The following is a 16,721-nucleotide window of genomic DNA, read 5'->3' as shown; positions in this document are numbered from 1 at the left end:
AAATGGAATGCTGTGTGATAAATATGTACAAATGTGTCAAGGACAGGTCCTTTAATGGCACTTAGCATTTCAAAAAGGTTTTGTTAGCAGAATGAGTTATTTGCCTGTTCTTTTGTGTGTGGGGGGGGGCAAGGGTAAGTTACTGTTATGGCACAAACAAGGATGGACTGTTCTTTTGGGAGGGCAAAGATGACTTACTGTTACGTCACAAACAAGGATATGTAGCTCTTGTAACCCCTCCCCCCTGTTTTGCAACCTGCCTGTTGTTAGTATTTCACATATCTAGACTGTTTTATGTTTCTCAACTGGGTAATATTGACTGGCTACCTTTTCAGATTTATCTGGAAACAGTTATTTTCTAGTTAATTGACACTTATGTGTATTATACTTCTGTGGTCTTTTAGGACACCTACAAGTATGTTACTTAGGCAAGTCAATCCATGGAGATCCCCCTTTACTGATGCTGAAAATCAAGTCATAGTCGATGGGTTTTGGAAACATGGTGCTTCTCTCATGGAAAAGGGACAAGGAGATATGGCCAATAAGATGTGAATATGGAAGTAGATTGTTCATGATGCCAGTGCTGTGGGTGGCCATGGCAGTACATACAAACAGATGTGCCACAGGGCCACTGACATGATAGCATCTGAAAAGAAGTGAGCAGCTAAAATAATCCATGACTAAATGGTTACAGGGTAGAGCCAGCTAGGGAACCACCGCTAACCCCTATTGAAGAATCCCTGGCCAATCCAAGAGACTAGACAGCTCCCAGGAGACTGTAGTACAACATGTCCTGGATGTGTACACAACACCTTCTGAGACAGCAAGCATGTTCCATGAACTGTAAAACAACTGAAATGAATAAGTTAATTCTGTATCAACGTCTTGTTTTTTTTTTTTTTTTTTTTGGGGGGGGGGGGTTGAAGACTTCTACGGTTATAAGCTTAGTTTAGAGTTGTCAGCCATGTTCTTGTTCAAAGTATCGTTAATGCACATATACATGGGTAAATATATTACCCCTTATGTTACTTTTAATTGTGATGATATTGCCCTTACCTCTTGCCTTAACTTCTTCCTGGACCTTCTGGAGTACAGTGCACTATGTCTTCTGCAGATGGTAAGGCAAATATTTTTATGTCAGTACTGCTGAGCAATTTAAAGAAATATCATAGTTTGTGATTTTGATCTCGGGCCTGTTGTGTGTATAGTGCTCTACTGTCTGTAATAGTGGTGGCACTGTTAGTTTGATAGCATATATTGCACAATGGAAGTGCAAGTATTAATTATTCTTGTGTTTCATGCTTTTTATCACAGGTGATCATGAGATTGGGAGTGTGAGCCCTGTGCCACCTGATGTCAGTGGATCTGCAAACTCTGATGGTGATGGTGGCCAAACTGAGGCACAGTCAGAGGGTGCAGAGGTTGAATCTCACACAGAGGTTGACATACAGCCATACCCTGCATTTCCATAAGACACAGACAGTAGGCCTGCGCCTACCCAGTCTACTCAACCCACAGACATTGGACAGGTCAAGGGCGAGGACATTGAGCAGGGAAGTATGGCTACTGTGGCTTCAGTGCCTGTTGAGTCTGTCTGTAGCCAAAGTGTGGGCAAACTGCCACACAGGAATATTGATAGGGATGCTCAGAGGGAACCTGCTGTCCCTCCTCCACCTAGTGCATGTATCAACTCCCATGCCACTCGATGTAAATATTAGAGCTGTCATGGAGGCACAGGCATGTTCCCATAGGTACTCCAGACAAATGATGAGGGCTGTGGATCTGTCCCAGTATGACAGGTGTGACTGACTTCACTGAGTTGCCGATTCACTGGATTAGATGTATGACACATTGGAACGAGGGGTGTCTGTGATGCACTTAGGGGTATCTGTCATGTAAAATGCATTGTTTGTGATGGAACATCTGCTGGGAGGGGAACGACATCCTTGTTGGCGTAGGTCAGCCACATCATCTGCTGTCAGCTAACATGGTAGTGACTGATCACACTCCGCTAGTGGCAGTAGTTCCACTGCTCTTTCAGTGAGTCTGCTGTCCACACTCAAACTTGGCAGGCCATGGGGTCATGATCCTGGGTGTCCCTGTGTAGAGAGCTCATCCAGCAGATATTAGTCATGTTCAGATAGCAGCAGTGCATCTGACTGTGGGCGTGGATGTGCCAGTACATCTTCTGGCCGAGCCAGTTTTCTTGGTCAGGGACAACAATGATGAACTGCCACCTCTACCATGCAAGGTTCACACCTGTCCAATAGACCAAGACATAGAGCTAACACAGAGCTTGGCTGAGTTCATGCAGATACTCACACACCAATTTCACCTGGTTGACCCCTACAGACACAAGCACAGCAGTTACTCAGTTTGTCTCACTGGTCGTTTGTTATTTTATTCATGTCTGCCTTCTTCTCCTTCCTAGTCACATACACCCACTGACTTTCTATGTCAGCTTAGGCTTTCTGCACTCCCCAACAGCCTGTGCAAGGGATGATACCTGTGTCATATCCCTGTTTTCTGTCTTTTAGATTCAGGGATACAAAAGCTGCGTTTGATGTTCAGAGTGCATAGCTAACTTAATGCTTAGTATAGCTGCATTTGGGTTGCCATTGTTCCTTGGATTTATATTGGCCTTTGAAAGTTAGGCAGTTGATAGCATCAACATTTCATAACATTATAGTGAATACTCTTCTAAGGGTGTTGATGTCAGAAACTGCAATGTGTATCCTTACTTTCTAACTTCTTTCTTTAATGATCTTCCAGGATAAATGTATGGTGCACATCATAAGTTATGCCGTCATATTCAGATCTTAGGATTGTATGACAGCACTGTAGTCAAACCTCATCAGAACAGTAATCGAGTGCAATAGACATCCAAATTAAGGAGAAACCAGTGGAATGAGAAGCAACCGGTCAGTTGCCATATGAAGATATTTTGGAGCCTTCCACAGCAAACCAATATAAATGTTCACTTGAAGCTGGACAGCAAGGGAAGGAATAAGAAACTATCGCAACTCTGGAGTAGTCAGGGTTGAGGAGTGGTAGGCCAGTGAGTCCCCATATGACAAAGTAATGGATGACACAGGATAAAATTGAAGAGAATGTGCCACATAAAGACACTATAGAACTTTCTACAGAATGCTCACAGAAAATGGAGAACAAAAATGTGCCCTCAGTTTAGATGAAAATGAGCTAAGAGAAGAGTTGCTTGATTTAATAGAGACAGATAGACATATTAAAGTCAATGAAAGAAATAAGTCAATAAAACCCAAAAAGTCAGAAGTTTGATAAAACAAATGAACACAGTAATTAGGACTGTCCATAGAGATCCATACAGTATAACATAAGTAAACACAATATATTACTGTGCACCTAATTTAATAACTGATAAAATTCTACCACAAGAACACAGGGTAGTAAGGGAAAGGAAGGGGAGAAATTGAATACCATCATGGAAGTATCAAATAGAGAAAACTATAATGCATTTAAGACAGGAAGTATCACTGTTATAGGAGTATAGAAGAGGGAACAGCTCAACAAAAATACTCAGAAAGATAGACATGATAAACGCAATGTGCAGTATTATAACAGGTCAGGATCTATCACGTACTCTTGCAAATAATAAAATAATACTATCAGCACAGGCAGGAAAAACTTAGAAGCTACAGATAAATATAAAGAAAAAGTACAAAGTAAGCAATTTATTGAGGACCCCAAAATGCTTTATAGAGAATTGTGAAAAAAGGTAAAAGGAATTGAAAGACCACCCAAAAAAGAAGAAATGATACATTTTGGAGAAGTATTTATGAATATCCTGGGGAACATGCTAAATGGATAGAAGAAGTAAAAGAAAGTATAAGAAGTTCAAAGGTACAGGATATGAAATGGATGAAGTAACAGCCAGAGAGACTGAAACAGTAAAGAAAAGCCTCTAATTGGAAAACACCAGACCCAGATGCAGTACCTAACTTCTGGTTAAAGGTATTAACATCTTTGCACAAAGATTTAGCCATGAGTAAAAACTATGTATATGTGCACCATGAACAGACACAAATTTAGCTAACAACAGGAAAAGCAATGCTCCTACTTAAGAATGAACCTGCAAGCTACCCTAAAAATTATAGACCAATAACTTACCTTCCAATGACATATAAACTATGCACCAGAATTTACGGCAACAGAGTTTATAGTCATTTAGAAGAAAACTCAATTATGGCAACAGAACAAAAGGGCAACACAAGAAAGCCATATGGAACAAAGGATCATCTGTTGCTAAATAAAGTCATAATGAAGAACTGTAAAAAAAGGGGAAGAATCTAAAGTATGGCATGGATTGAACACAAAAAAGCATTTGATAGTATCCCACATTCATGGATAAAAGAGAACTTAGAAATGTATAAGATACACCCTACACTGATCAATTACATTACAGTGACCATGAAACAGTGGCAGGCCACTTTGCAAGTAATACATGATAAAGGACAAATTATTATTTGATGAATAAAAATTCAAAGGGAGATATTCTAGGGTGAATCCCTCTGACCTCTAATATTCTGTCTTGTCCTTAACCCATTAAGCTGTCTACTTAACAGGTTAGGTCATGGCTATAATTGGCTCCTAGAAAACAACAAAGTATAAAGACTGCTCATCTTCTCTGCCAATGATTTAAAACTGTATAGCTCATCAGATGAGCAACTGAAAGCACAACTGCAAGTAGTCAAAACTTTTTCAGATCATATAAGAATGTCATTTGGTCTTGATAAGTGTGCAAAAGCAATTTTTAGGGCAGGAAAACTGCAGCACCAAGAAGACATCAGTTTGGGACAAAAATGTGATATGAAAGAACTTGAAAAAGAGGGATTGTATAAATATTTGCGAATTGATAAAGGGTCAACAATAAAACATGAACATATGCAAATAAAATTTAACAAGCAGTATTTTTAGAAGACTTAAATTAATTCTGAAAACAGCATTGACATCTAGGAACAAAATTCAAGCTATAAACCAATTTGTATTCCTGTCCTAACTTACACTTTTAGAGTGATTGACTGGCCTCAAAATGTGTTGGATAGATTTGATAGCAAAACAAGAAGGATGCTTCTTGCTCATTGAATGATTTAAAAAAAATATTGCATACCAAGATTATATATTCCCCATTCTGAATGAGGTATGGGCCTCCTTGAAACTGATTACATGTATAGATCTGCAATTGTGGGGTTGCATACATATCTGCTGATGTCAGAAGACCCAAACACAGTGAAAGTTTTCAAACATGAGGAGAATAAATCTAAGATGACTTCCCTGTTTAGTCTAGCAGAAGCATATCAATGTCAAGCAGGAATGGAAATCAAATCAGAAGTAGATAAAAATCAGGCATTAACTACTGGTACCAAAAATAAAAGAAAGAATATAAGGTGAAGGATCAGATGAAAAAGCAAGAAATGTGAAAATGCATAAATATAGTTGCAAGTATAGAAAACTTCTGGAAGAGCCTAATGCTGATTAGGATCGAATGCAGGAATGGTAAAGGAGAGGCGAATTCAAACCAAAAGATGAAAGGTTAATATTGGTGGCCCAAGATAGTGGGCTATGCACACATTGGTTTACAAAGTCCATTGACATGTGGGAGAAACAGACAAATGTAGGTTTTGTAAAACAGAATTGGAAACAGTCGCACATCTTTTTGCTGGTTGTGACATACTAATAGCGGAAGGACTGTATACTGAAAGGCATAATAATGTGGCAAGATTGTTGCACTGGGGATTGTGCAAACATTATGGTACTGAAGTAGCTGAAAAACACTGGAAACATAAGCCACAAAGCATTGTAGAAAATGATGAAGTCTACATCACATGGGATCACCCATTACCAACAGTTCAAAAGATAGATACAAGAAAACCAGATATAGTGGTTCATGAAAAGAAGACAAAAGTAGCATTGATCATTGAAATCACTACACTCAGTGACTACAGTGTCTTGCATACAGAGAGACACAAAGTCATGAAATGTCAGGATTTGCAGGCAGAAACAAGAACAATGTGAAAGAAAGATACACAGGCAGTTCCAATAGTAGTAGTAGGAGCAATGTTTCTTATAAAAAAGAATCTATAATCATATTTAGATATGTTACCAATATGTCTAATTCCATACGAATTGCAGAAGGTGTCATTACTGGGCACATTACGGGTGCTGTGAAGAGCACTTCTGGCTGACATCAAAGATTGAAACACTACTAATTTCATGGACTTTAATTGTACTTTGACTTAGAAATGGGGTCCATTCCCATCATGGTAAAGGAAACCCAAAAGACTTTGAGAAATTAAAAAGTATAATGCTCTATTTTGCATGCACCTCTACAGACAGATGCAGCAGCTGCAGAGACCACAGGGCTTTCTCAAATAGATAACACAGGGCCTACAAACCATGGCATGATGTATGTGGATAGATTAATAGATTAAATGGCATGTCACTGTCATCTGTCTGGTATGGGATGAGGTGACGTCTGCCTGGCCTCCAAGCCAACGTCTGAACATGCCCTGGTGGGATGACCTCATATCCAGACATCTGATATAACTTATGACATTACCAGTGTCCACTGAGAATATCGTAATAACAGTGTCCCACATGCTGCAGTAAAAGTCTCTCTGTAATGTCAGGCAAGAGTACATACAGTTGACTGCTGTGAGATTAGAACCCCTGTTTATTTAAGTACATAGACTACAGAACACAGTACATAGCACAAGTGCCACAGCACAAGTTTGACTTTTGCAAAACTACAGCTGAACTTACAGTACATGACAGCAGCCCATGTGTGTGACAAGATGTTGGCAGGCCTGCATAGGTTTACAGCTTCATAGGTTCATACGAGACTACTACCATAATGGCCCAAGCTTCATAGGTTCATAGGATGTTGCTAGACTAATGGCCTTAGGGCCTTGTCAAGCCTAACCAAACTGTACCATTGTTACCATATAGACCAATATATGTTGTCCATGTTTGCAAATCCATGATCAGCACTGGTTGACCCTGTCTAAGAGTTACATAGGTTAAATCCCTGGGGTAAATCTATGCTTTAGTTAAAACAAACAAACCAACTCAAAAAAGTGCAACGAATGCTGGCAAGAAAAACGGTCAGAATGCACAAGTAAAAATGTCTAAAAGACAAAAAATTTATTCCATCCACATAAAGCGCTTTTTGTCTGAGAAATGCTCAGACTTCTTCAGATAAAATCATACATAACCCACCCATTAATTAAATAATGAACCATCAAGTCATGTGCTTACAAGCTTCCAGTGAAATTGGTAGAGTAAAATACGTATTTCTTAACATACAGCCCTAGCTCCTAACAGAACTACTACTGAAATAATTTTCTATTAAAAAAAAATATATTAACTTCACCATAACTTAAAAATCATCAAAATCAAACCACTGCAAGCATACAGTTGTACCTAATACATATATAAATAAATAAACTAAGAATGCAATCAATTAACAATATAATATTACTAATTTATACACTCAAATATTTTAATATTAGTTCTCCTTATCTTACTAAACTCTTTAATTTTAGAGACATAAAATTGAGCACGCTTCATTTAAGCCTGGGTGACTATCGGCATTAACCAAAATTTGCCAGTAGAGTTTCATTTTGTCTAACTTTAGTGAACTAGGTCCCCCTCTAACATTTGGGGGAATTTGGTCTATTACTAAATAACTAAAATAAATGTGTGTTTTGTTGTTGAACATGCTTGGCTAATGCATTCTCCAGTTTGCCTTTTGAAATGGCATACTGGTGCTCATAGATCTATTCTTTGATCTTTCGCCCAATTTTCCCTATACAGTATGCAGGACATAGTTTGCATTGAGCCAGATAAATTACCTTTTTGGTATTGCAGTCAAACCTCTTATTAATCCTATATTTATTACCTCTAACATGAAATGTATTTCCCACTTCAACAACTTTACACTGTGGACACATGCCACATTTAGACATCCCTGTAGTTCTACACTGTCTCTGGACTGGATGTTCTAATAGACTATTGAGGTTTTGAACTCTACAAAATATGACTTTTGGGTTAGTACCCAACTTCTGACATAATATAGGGTCACTGGTCAAGAAATTCCAGTTTTTTTGTAAGATGTTCAAAATCTTACTGGCATCACAAGTAAATTTTGTAATCAAGGTCATAGTGAAATTTTATTTTGTGTTACATACTGGCAATACAATAGTTATTATTCCCTTACTTGTGTTTTTAAGGATGAGTATGAGAATACCTTCCTCCCTTTTTGTGTTATTAAGTCTTCGAATAATGTATCAGGTACCCCCTCCTGATGAACATGTTCTTGGCTAAATGGGAATCTGACATAATATATCAGAAAAGGGAAATACAACAAAAAAATTTATTTTTCCATCAGCTACCTGGACGACATATTTATGATCGTCAGAGGGGACTACAATACGGCTAATGAATTAGTGACATACTTCAACAATAGCACAGATTTTTCAAGATTTACATACCAATTTGACAGTGACACTATGGCCTATCTAGATGTCTGTATCAAAAAAGACAGAGACAAAGGCAAATAGGTAGCAACCATCCACAGGAAGCAGACATATTCTAACTCCTTCCTGCACTTCAGTAGCAATCACCCATTTCACCAAACACGAGCAGTTGTAAAAGGACAGATAGTAAGAGCTGCCAGAATGGTGACGGAAGACACGGGCTTTATACTAGAATGTCAAAATTTAAAGAACGTGTTCATCAGGAGGGAGTCCCTGATACATTATTCGAAGACTTAACCGAAGTAGCCACAAAAAGGGAGGAAGGTATTTTCATACCCATCCTTAAAAACACTAGTAAGGGAATAATAACTAATGTATTGCCAGTATGTAACACAACAGAAAATTTCACTATGATCTTGATTACAACATTTACTTGTGATGCCAGTAACATTTTGAAAATGTTACAGAAAAAACTGGCATTTCTTGACCAGTGACTCTATATTATGTCAGAAGTTGGGTACTAACCCAAAAGTCATATTTTGTAGAGTTCAAAACCTCAAAAGTCTGTTAGAACATCCAGTCCAGACACAGTGTAGAACTACAGGGATGTCTAAATGTGGCATGTGTCCACAGTGTAAAGTTGTTGAAGTGGGAAATACATTTCATGTTAGAGGTATAAATATAGGATTAATAAGAGGTTTGACTGCAATTCCAAAAAGGTAGTTTATCTGGCTCAATGCAAACTATGTCTCACATACTATATAGGGAAAATTGAGCGAAAGATCAAAGAATGGATCTATGAGCACCAGTATGCCATTTCAAGAGGCAAGCTGGAGAATGCATTAGCCAAGCATTTTCAAAAACAAAACACACATTTTTTTTTAGTTATTTAGTAATAGACCAAATTCCAACAAATGTTAGAGGGGGACCTAGTTCACTAAAGTTAGATGAACTGGAACTCCACTGGCAAATTTTGGTTAATGCTTACAGTCACCCAGGCTTAAATGAAGTGTGCTCGATTTTATGTCTTCTAAATTTAAAGAGTTTAGTAAGATAAGGTGAACTAATATTAAAATATTTTGAGTGTATAAATTATTAATAATATACTGTAAATTGATTGTATTGTTAGTTTATTTATTTATATATGTATTAGGTACAATTGTATGCTTGCAGTGGTTTGATTTTGATGATTTTTAAGGTATGGTGAAGTTAATATTTTTTTTAATACAAAATCATTTCAGTATTAGTTGTATTAGGAGGTATGGCTGTATGTTAACAAATATGTATATTACTCTACCTATTTCATTGGAAGCTTGTAAACACATGACTTGATGGTACATTATTTAATTAATGGGTGGGTTATGTATGATTTTATCTGAAGAAGTCAGAGCATTTCTCAGACAAAAAGCACTTTACATGGATGGAATAAATTTTATGTTTTTTAGACATTTTTACTTGTGCATTCTGACCATTTTTTCTTGCCAGAATTTGTTGTGCTTTTTTGAGTAAATCTATGCTTTCCCATCCAACCGGTCCAGTTATCCTTAAACTGGGTCAGTAAGGAGCTCAGTTTCATGTGAATTTTGAGTTTGTTCCACAGGAGTGGCAATCTCTGGGAGACATATCTGTCTCTCTAGCATATCCTGTTGATGTTGCAGGCTAGGTTGAAGTCCCAAGAGTGAATGAGTTTTGTCCCATATGAATTGCTGAGGTGCATCATTTACTTTAAGGCAAGGGTCAAAACTGCTCTGTTGGACAACCAAAATTCACCTCTCAGCAGTCTATATGATACAGAGTACAGTGACGGGTCCTTCAGTCTGTCCATGTAGGTAATGTGCTGGAAGTCCCAGGATTTTCTGAGTGAGGAACTTCTGAGGTCTCTCCAGCTGCTGCAGGTGTCTGGTGATGTATTTGCAAAAGGGAGCATTGTACTCTATTATTAATATGATAAGGGGCGAGTACAGTGGCATTATAACATCCATAGTCTTGGATGCAATGCCCTTACTTAACTAGGTGTGCAATGTAAAGGGCCTTAATTACCACTGTGGACACATGATGATCAAAGGTGAGGCTGCTATTAAAGTGGAATCCCAAATCTCTCACCTTGAGTTAGAACATGTGGGTATTATTACTAGTGTAATTTGCACGGACTTCTCCTTTGCTGAAAGGGATAGTAGTGCATTATTTTGGGCTAACTGTAAGTCTGTGGCTTTAGCAACAATAATTTATGTATGTAAGTACATTTTGTAGTATGTTGACATTGTTTGGGAATTCAGTGATTGCTCCCAGTTTGCAGTTGTCAGCGAACTTGTTGAGTCACAGGCCATCTTTTTTCACCTGATTTTCTGAGTAATACATTCCAAACAGTAGGGGGCCCAGCACAGACCCTCGTGGGACACCACTGGTAACAGGTCTGATGTAGTGGTTGAATCTCCACCTATAACTGTATGTGTTCTGTTGATGAACCAGTTGGCTACCCATCTAACGGGTTAATCCCCAGGTGGGTGAGTTCTGCAGTGATAACTCAGTGGGGGATTCTGTCAAAGTTCTTGGGCAAGTTGAGATAGCCAGTATGTACTGATTTACCTTCATTCAGGGCTTTGGTTACACACTCAAAGAATTCCACAAGGATTAACAGGCATGATCTGCTTTTGATGAAGCCAAAGTGGGTTGAGTGAGGAGTTTGATGGTCACCAATATCCTTGTTGATAAGGTCCAAGATGGTTCTGTCCATGCCCTTACAGGCAAGTCTGGTCAGGCTTATGGGTGTATAGTTCCCTGGGTCGGTTGAGGGCCCCCTCTGTGCAAGGGTATTATGGTTGCTGTTTTCACCTCTGCCAGGATAAAGCCAGTACTTAGACTGTGGTTGAAGAGACTATCCAGTGGTTCAGTTAACTCTTGCTTTAGACTGTTTATTAAGCCACCTGAGATGTTATCTGGTCCAATAGGGGCTGTGCTTTTGGCATTGTAGTGTGGTTATGACCGGTTATTTAGTGATAATAAGTAAAGAACTGTTGACAGGTATGCTGTGGGGTATGATCGATGGAGACAGAGGTGTGAAATCGTTGCCAAACCTGTCTGCTAATTTATGTCCTTATGTATAGTATGAGTGGTACTGTTCACTCTGAATTTGTTGCAAAGCTGGGCCTTACCTTTTGCATTATAGACATAGCTAAAGAATGCCTTGTGATTATCCTTAGCTATGGATACTAATCTAGTTTCATAATTAGCTTTAGAGGGTTTTGCAAGATGCCTAATTCGCTTGTTCAAGCTATGGAGGATGTTCTTCTGCTGTGACTGTTCCCTGTTATTCTGGGACATCAGCTTCTTTCTTTTGTTGTGTAATCTATTTATGCTAGATGTCCACCAGGGAGGCTTTATTTCATGAACAAGTTTTGATTCATTTTGGTACAGCTAAGTCTATACATTTGTAAAGGTGTTTATACAGGGCATTTGTGTACACCTCTGTCAGTGGTGGTGTGCTGGCAGTAGGTTTTAAACTATATGCCATCACTTAGGAGGCTATAGTTTGCATTGCAGAGATTTTTCCACCATTTAGATCAGGGGTGGGGGTGGGGTCAGGTATGATTGTTATACTGAATGTGACTGTTTTATGGTCAGACCTTATCAGGGATAGTCTCACACAGGCAGTGTAGTCATCTTCGATGTTGGTAAGTATTAGGTCAATGGCATTCAAGCCACCTGTGGAGGTTCAGGGTAACTGTTATAGAGCATTCATGTTTACAAAGTGCAGGAACCTTAGGGCAAGCATGTTTGAGCTCATGTATGTATCCCAGTCAATGGAAGGACAGTTAAAGTTACCCATGCCTAGGGTGTTTGGCTGTATTATGAGTGACTCAAGTAGGTCCAGGAAGGCACTTTGTGGTTTTTGTGGTTCATGTTGGTGGACCTGTAGCTAACAATGATGTGGAGAAGGGTTTCTCTTACAGTTAGTTGGACTTGTAGTAACTCTAGGGAGTTGTACTGCTGAACCAGTCTTGACATGTACTTATCTTTTATGAAGATGGATACACCTCCTCATTTGGTTCTTTCATGGTCATTGTGCAGCCTAAATGTGTTGAAAACATTATAGCCTTTCATGGCCGGAGTACTGTCTGTGGCCTTGAACCATGTCTCTGTGACTGGACAAATATCGACATCTTCCCAAGTAAGAAGTGCCTCCATTAAGTGTAGTTTTTGATTTAGACTCCTAGCATTAAAGCAGCATAACCCTGAGTTTGCCTTTTGATGATATTTTTACATCAGGAAGTTGGTTCTTATGACATTGCCTAAAAAAGTCACTATGGGTGTGGCAAGGACCTTGGCCAGTAACAAAAAGACAAGAGGTAATAGATGACGACCATCCCTCACAAAGCAGTATGGTTTCCATATCATCCCAGCCTGACAACTACTGAATTCCCCTGGAGTGACACCAGTAGCTAAGCAAATTGTTGGAGTCAATAATTTTTTTTATTTGTATTGAGGCATCATCCTGGGTGAAGGTAGAATTATGCTTAGGCTACAGCCATACCTGTCTGGTGCACATAACCCAAAAGGATAGTCATATCTCTCTTCATATAGTCCAGTGAGGCACATCTTAAGTCATTTATTCCAACATGGAGTACAACAGAGATATAACTGTGGTTGTTTCTGAGAGACTTGAATGCATGCATGACTTTGCAGATCATGGCATCAGACAGGCAGCTGACCGTGACATTCTCCTTGTACAACCTGGAGATGGGGACATCTGTGTGTATCACTAGGGATTTGCGTATGACCAAGACATTGGTTTTGAGGTGTTTCACCTTAAGGACCTAATGGATGAAACACTGATACATTTGTTTTTATGTGTAGTGGGTACTGTTGAGACTGTCATGTGTGCAGAAGGTTTGCAATTGCAAGGTCTCTCCTCTTTCGGTAAGCTTCTGATGAGTACCTCTGCATATGTGGGTTTATGTGTTGTGCACTTGGTTTGTTGAGGAGGTGAAGTGTGTGCGCTGACAACCTGTTTGCTATCTGGTTTGTTGTTAGCTGAGAGAAAGAGTGCATTTATTCTAGATTCATTGTATACTTGCATCTCTCACATATTGTATTGGTAAGTTTTAGGAGTACATGGTTATCACTATACATGAGGCAATAGAAACCTAGCTGTGTAAAAACACAAGTACCCTTATTAAGCATATTTAGATGGTTATTGTTAACAGAGCAATTTTGTGAGCAGCAGCAACTGAGTCTGTTTATGAGGGACATAGGTGCCACCGCAGTGGCGGAAATTGGCTCCCACTTTGAGTGAAACAGCACTCCTCAATGACACTATTCAATGTCAACCTTAACTATTTGTGGGGTTATTGTACAGTCGCCTCTGAGCTGGCATCTATGTCCCTCATGGACAGGGCCAGCTGGTGCTGTTCACAAATATACTTTGCTAAATCAACCATCCAACTATGCTCAATAAGAGTACTAGTGTTGGTACACATCTAGGCTTCTAAACACCATATTGCTATTAGGCTAGTAACCTCATATGAACTTGAGAAGCTATGTGCCTGTGCAGGCTTCACAACCTGCTGTCCCCTTGCATGGCCTGCTGATGTCATCTGCTATAAGCTCTCCTGAAGTGTTACATAAATCAGGTTAGTGTTGTGGTACTTTTGTTAAGTACAGTGTTCTGTAGTCTATGTACTTAGATAAGTAGGGGGCCTGTTCTCATTGCAGTCAATTGAGTTTGTCTAAACAGAAAGGCAAATGTGTGTATCCCAGTGTTATTTCCCAATGGTATGGTATGGGTTGCTAACATTCTGATACTTGCACATGCCTACACATCTGTTTCATGCAGGTCTCCCAACTTCTTGACACCCACATGGCCTGCTGATGTCATCTACTATAAGTTCACCTGCAATTATGTCTCAGTCAGGTTTGTGCTGTGGTGCTTGTGTTAAGTACTGTAGTCTGTGTACTTTGGGTAGGTAGGGGTTCTGCTGTCACTGCAGACGACTGGGTGTGTGAGCTGTTGCTTGACATTACAGAGAGCATTTACACCAGCTTGTGGAACACAGTTATCTTGTCCTCACCAGACACTGCTGATGTCATCAGCTATAAAGTATTGTCTGACACAGTCCAACTCAAGCTTGAGCTGTGGTGCTTGCCTTAAATGCAGAATTCTGTACTAAGGTAGGGGTTCTATTCCCACTGTAGTCATCTGGGTGTGTGTGTTTGTGGTTTTGCTTGACATTAAAGACAGCCTTTTACATCAACATGTGGAGCACTGTTATTACTATATTCTCATCACCAGACACTGCTGATGTCATCAGCTATAAAGTGTTGGCTGACACACTCCAAATCATACTTGTACTGTGGTGCTTGTGTTAAGTACTTTATTCTGCAGTCTGTGTACCTAGACAGGTAAGGGTTCTATTCTCACTGCAGTCAACTGGATGTGTGGGTATGTAAGCTGTTGTATGACATTACAGAGAGCATGCATGTGGGACACTGATATCTTGTCCTCACCAGATGCTGCTGATATCATCAGCTATAAAGTGTAGTCTGAAACACTCCAAGTCAGACTTCAGCTATAGTGCTTCTGTTAAGTACTGTGTTCTGTAGTCTGTATACTTAGGTAGGTAGGTGTTCTATTCTAACTGTAGTCAACTGGGGGTGTGCATGTTTTTGTGTTTAAGCGTTTGCCTGACATTACAGACAGCATTTTACACCAGCATATGGGGCACTGTCATCTTGTCCTCAATAGACACTGCAGATGTCATCAGCTATATTATATTTTTGGAAGTGCAGTACTCCCACCAGGGCAGGGTCAGAGACTGGCATGGAGGTCAGGCAGAAGTCAGGTCATCATATACAATAATGTTTGCAGTGACATGACTTTTAATCTATCCACATATATCATGGCATGGTGTGTAGTCCCTGTGTTATCTTGCTGAGAAGGCACTGTGGTCTCTCCACATGCTGCATGTGTCTGGTGAGGTACATTTAAAAATAAACACTATACTCTATTAGTACTGCAATGAGGTTTGACTACAGTGCTGTCATACAATCCTAAGATGTCAATATGATGGTATGACTTATGATCTGTACAACACAGGCTTTCAATAGAAGTGTGGACACTTCATGGTAAAAAATCAGATTGTTATCTAAATGTGTTCCCAGTGCTTGCATCACTGGGAATTTGCATAGCAGGACTGTCGTCAATGCTGTCATTAACATGGAGCTTCACTTTTTAGGTGGAAAACATTACAAACACACATTTCTGCATTCATTTTATATCATTTGCCTTTGTCACTATTTAGTTGTGTGTGTTAGCTCCTCCCGTGCTAGATCATCACTACTGGTGGACTTGGTAAGTCAAAAGTCATATAACTTTAGCCTGAACTGTCAGAAAATACAGTTCAAACATTGAAGGGAGAAGCACGGATCCATGGGGTTTGTCCATGGTGAAAGCTCGGCTGGTGCAAGCTGATTCTCCAACTGTCACATGATGTGCTCTATCAGTGAACCAGTTGTTTCCTCATCACTTGATGTAAGACCTATTACTCAGCTTGGGGGTTTTCCCAATGATATCTGCATGTGTGATTGTGGCAAAACCCTATGCCAGATCACAATAGGCAGTATGCACTGCCTTACCTTCCTGCAGGCCTATCGCACAGAATAAATGTACTGTGACAACATTACAGATCACCTATGGTGTGACCCAGCACATCCACCTTTATGATATGGTAGAATACACAGTTCAACACACTCTCCACATGGCCTATGTTCCCACGCAAGGTGTACATCAACATGCATCCACCTGTATTGGGGGAGACAGCACCTGATGCATGCATGTATAGAGACATCCTGACTCTCCTCGACTGTGAGGTAGATCAACATGTCATCATGGACAACTTCTACATGTGTATTCTAGGTGTGTGTAGCAGACCTGTGTGAGTTGTTACTGCTTCATCAGATAGATGTACTCAAAAATGTCATTGAGGGCTGCGTGATGATAACAGTATCATCTTGTAGAACTTGAACAGGTCAAGGCATTTGACAAAAAAATCACACTGTGGTATTCAGTCAACACTGTCACATGTGGCCATAAACAGCTATATCACCAAATGGTTATACCAGTGTATCACATATGTGGCATCTCAGTATGTTGAAATGTGTGATGTGATATATATCTTAGGTCCAGTGATCAGTTCAGTACATCAGGGATGT

Source organism: Protopterus annectens, chromosome 11.part0 (assembly GCF_019279795.1).
Source record: "Protopterus annectens isolate FY-2018-M chromosome 11.part0, PAN1.0, whole genome shotgun sequence".
NCBI classification, from domain to species: Eukaryota; Metazoa; Chordata; order Ceratodontiformes; family Protopteridae; genus Protopterus; species Protopterus annectens.
This window is presented reverse-complemented; position numbering follows the sequence as displayed.